Raw genomic sequence first — 4833 nt, 5'->3', positions numbered from 1 at the left:
CTTTTCTCCATTCCTTGTCTCACATTTACTACTCTTTAACTGCACACCCTTAAATTACATTATATATAAGCTTCTTGTACCCAGTCCTTGTTTCAATATTTGCTTTAGGAGTAACCAAATTTAGAGCGACAGATAATTATTTCACATTATTATTCCAAACTACTAAAAAAGAAAAAATCTTCTTAATAGAAATAATGTGATTTTTTTTAGTAGAAGAAATTTGAAATATCTGGATATTCATTTCAATCTTTTAGTTCTTTTTACATGATAATATTATAGATTATTAATTTTAATGACATTATCCATACATTTTGTGTTTTGTGGAAGACAATATCAAAGCAAGAATCTATGTAAAAATGCCCTAAACATCATTTTTTTCTAGAGCCACACATTTATCCAAGGCTATTCTGTATATCTTGCATTTCCAGGTCTGTTGTTATTATCTTGTTATTCATTATGTTCAATTCATATGTTCTAAATTAATTTTCTCAGCTGTTTTACATTTAATTCTACTACCAAACCTTACATTTTCATGTATAAAACTTCTTAAAGCTAGATTGCATTTCTATAAACTGGTTTTTAGTATGTGTCTGATATATCACTGTTCTCGGCAAACAGAAATGAAGTAACATGTATTCTCAATTGAAATCCAGGCCTTCAAAAGCATGTTGCTAAATTTATATGCAATAAAATGTTTATGAATTTTTTTTTGTTGTTGTTGTTTTTTGTTTGTTTGTTTTTTGAGACAGAGTCTCACTCTGTTGCCCAGGCTGGAGTGCAGTGGCATGATCTCAGCTCACTGCAACCTCTGGCCTCCAAGTTCAAGCAATTCTCTTGCCTCAGCCTCCCGAGTAGCTGGGATTACAGGCACCTGCCACTGCTCCTGGCTAATTTTTGTATTTTTAGTAGAGATGGGGTTTCGCCATCTTGGCCAGGCTGGGCATGAACTCCTGACGTCATAATCCACCCACCTCGGCCTCCCAAAATGTTGGGATTACAGGCATGAGCCACTGCGCCAGGCCATGAATGTACTTCTTTTGGTAACATTCTAAACTAGTTTGTAAATGTTACATTGGTAACTAATATCTTATAACTATTCCCTCCCACAAAGTTCATCTATTTAATAATGAACATCATGATGGAAAATATTATAAAATTTAACTTGGTCTATTTAGTGTCCTGTAGTGCATTACCCATTAGATAATAAAAACAAGCAGAAGAGAAGTTGACACTTTTCAAGGGTTTCATTCTACGTAGATGACATTTTTATATTTTTTTCCTTTAGATATTAAAAAAAGTAATATCACAGTTTTGATGGAAGTAACATGAGATACATGGTATCTCATTGCGTTGGTGGTGCTATAAGAAAATACCACAGACTGGAAAATTTGTAAACAATAGAAATTGATTTCTCACTTTTCTGGATGTGGGAAAGTCTAGTACACCTATCACAGGTTGATTGTGAATTTACATGTTAAAGGCAAGTTATATTGACATTTAAGAGTTTAAGATCAATACTTATTATAGAGTATATTGGGATAAACAAGAACCTACACTATGTTTTAAGTATAATATTTTAGAAAAATTTTAGCTTTCTTTGTAAAATAAAGTTTTGTTATGAGGAAATATCTTTAGCTATGTTCTCAAGTTATAAAAAAAAAAATACAATTTTCTATACCAGTTGAGCTTACTAAAGTTACAGCAACCACATCCTTGAAGTTATTTTCCTTACAGAATCAAAGAGAAGAAAATCAAAGTTATTGTAAGTATAGATTATATCGTTGAGTCCAAATAATGTCTGTAACACCCTCATTAATTTAGTCCATATAAAAATATTTAATATCATAAGTTCAAAATCCTTGTATATATTAGGGTTTGTTGTTTCAAATCAACAGTGCAATGTGCCAAAAATGTCCTTTGTTATTAGGGATCTTCCTTATCAAATGGCAGCTGTTGTTTATAGCCTATAACTTCTATTACCTTTCTATTCAGTGCCAAAAAGATGTGCAATTTATAATTGTATGTTTCTATAAGTATAAATTTCAGATAGATAGAAAATAAATAATACATAAATACAATGTCTAAATGCAAACTATTAACAAGTGAATCTTAACTTCATTTTACATATTCAGTGTTTTAAAATGTTTTCAGTGAAATGTATAAGTATTATTACATTGTATATCTATTACAATATGTGAAGAGAAAAGAACAGTTGCCCAATTTTATGGAAATGTTAATTTATTTATCGTATTAGATTACAAACCAGCTTTATCTTTATGCGGCTTAACATCTTGCATTGTTTCTTAGCATTTCTCTTCCACTGTCTCATAGCAGTAAGTTATTATTTGGGAAATAAAACAAATTTCATTAGATCTCATAATTTAGTTTTCATAAGATACACCCAATGAACTATTAAAATGTAGAATTTGGAGTCTGGGGACCAGAAATAAAAGTTTTAATGGAGACCTAAATTGATTCTAATATAAGTTGTTTATTAGTTCTTGCTCTCTTTTTATCTTGTCAAGTCTCTAGAAACACATTTCACAAACTGTAGTACAGTACAGTTGTGTACAGTTTTTACTATGGTTTGTGAAATGTGTTCTAGAAGGTTGAGAGGAGGAAAAAAAAAAGAGAGCAGGGACTCCTACAGATCAGTTTGTGTAAGAAAAATCCACAAACTGGCGAAGTGGAATGGAATTTGTCAATAAATATGCACAGGCATAAACCTAAAAGCAGAAGAAGATGTAAAGAGAAAGTCAAGTTCATTATGGGATAGAGACATAATAAATCAAATAACAATGAGTTATCACATTATAGCAGACATAAAAAGTAAATGCTGCACTTTGGCAGGCCGAGGCGGGTGGATCATGAGGTCAGGTGATCGAGACCATCCTGGCTAATACAGTGAAACCCCGTCTCTACTAAAAATAGAAAAAAATAGCTGGGCATGGTGGCATACGCCTGTAGTCCCAGCTATTTGGGAGGCTGAGGCAGGAGAATGGCGTGAACCAGGGAGGCGGAGCTTGCAGTGAGCTGAGATAGCGCCACTGCACTCCAGCTTAGGCGAGAGAGTGAGACTGCATCTCAAAAAAAAAAAAAAAAAAAAAAAGTCAATGCTGGATAATGTCCGTATTAAAGGAGATATGTGGATGTACAACACAGTGTCCTGATAGTTGCATGGTAGACTGGTATACTTGCTTTGAAGAGGAAACTGGAAGCTCTTACTTAAATTACATATACACATGACTTGACCTAGCAATTATTTTTGAGGTGCAGGTATAGGCTTATAAGGAAACATGTGTAAGGATATTCATTAATCTGCGTACCAGGGAAGGGGATCCTCTTTTCCTTCTCTTTCTAGGGCAGTGGACAGACAAGCTGCGGTAGTGCATACCCACACAATGCTATACTCTATAGGGATTATATGTAACAAATCAGAATTATACATAATAAATAAGACAGATCTTAAATATAGTGGTAAGAAATGAAAAGGGTAATGCACAGAACAGTTTACAAAATATTATTATGTAAATTAAAATACATCAAAACAGAATGTCCACTGCATAAAAACATGCTGCTAAAGATTGTACATTATCTGTATTAGAATGGTTATCTACAGATTGAAAGAAATGAAAGAGGGATTTGGGAATAAAAAGAAATAAATAATTTAAAAAGATGAAAAATTTATGCACTGAATGTGATGATGTGTCATAAACTAGGGAATAATTATTATTGTATATGTGACTTTTCTGAGGCATAGTTGTTTACCTGTAGCTTTAATGTATGAAAACTGGCCAACTTTTCATGAAAAAATATAGCAGACTTTTATCTACATACTTCATGTACAGTATTGATTCCATTTTTATTTATTTTAACTGTACTTTCAATTGGGGCAAAGAATTATGTTTTGCTTTGATTTTTGTAATTTCTTTTCAAGTAGTTGCTTTAAGAAATAGTGTATAGATTTTGATCTATTGTGAAATAGATCTGCAAAAGCCTGTGTGTATACCCTAAAGTTTTCGGAAAATTAATGAATTATTCTAAAAATAATAAAGGTGAAATATATGTAAAACACAGTGATTATATCCAATATTGATCCATGAAAAGAAGAAGAAAGAAATGGTCTGGGTGTGAGTATGGGCCTTGTATAAGAGCTATGGGGAAAAGTATTAATATAATGTTCTTCAGAACTGTTTACTAGCCATATTTTACATAGCATTTTGAAAGTAATATGCTTTACCTGAAGAGCCTTAAATAAATAAGGCATACAAATTTGCTTCTCAGAACTGCATTACTCTTTTCCCTCCACCCTCAACAAAGGAACATAATGGAATTCTAGAATACACGTTTTGCTGCTTTGTTTTTTTGTTTTTTTGAGGTGGAGTCTAGCTCTGTTGTCCAGGCTGGAGTGCAGTGACCTATCTTAGCTCACTGCAACCTCTACCCTCCGTGTTAAAGTGATTCTCCTACCTCAGCCTCCCGAGTCGCTGGGATAACAGGCATGCCCCACCGCACTCGGCTAATTTTTGTATTTTCAGTAGAGATAGGGTTTCACTTTTTGGCCAGGGTGGTCTCAGACTCCTGACCTGCCTTGGCCTCCCAAAGTGCTGGAATTACAGGCGTGAGCTGCCATTCTGGGCCTTTTTGCTGAAGTTAATACTGATTTCAAAGGAAGTCAAATTAATACTTAAACACCATATATAATTTGTTAAATCTTCAGAAAATTAACAAAGAAATGTTAATACACTTTCTAATAGAATACAGCTGCATATAAGATGAGTAAATAGACACTCTTCTGTGACATATTCACGGACCATAGGCTAAAAGAAATAT

This window comes from Pongo pygmaeus, chromosome 15 (assembly GCF_028885625.2).
Source record: "Pongo pygmaeus isolate AG05252 chromosome 15, NHGRI_mPonPyg2-v2.0_pri, whole genome shotgun sequence".
In the NCBI taxonomy this organism is placed as follows: Eukaryota; Metazoa; Chordata; class Mammalia; order Primates; family Hominidae; genus Pongo; species Pongo pygmaeus.
The sequence above is the reverse complement of the archived record's forward strand: the minus strand, read 5'-3'. Positions refer to the sequence as shown.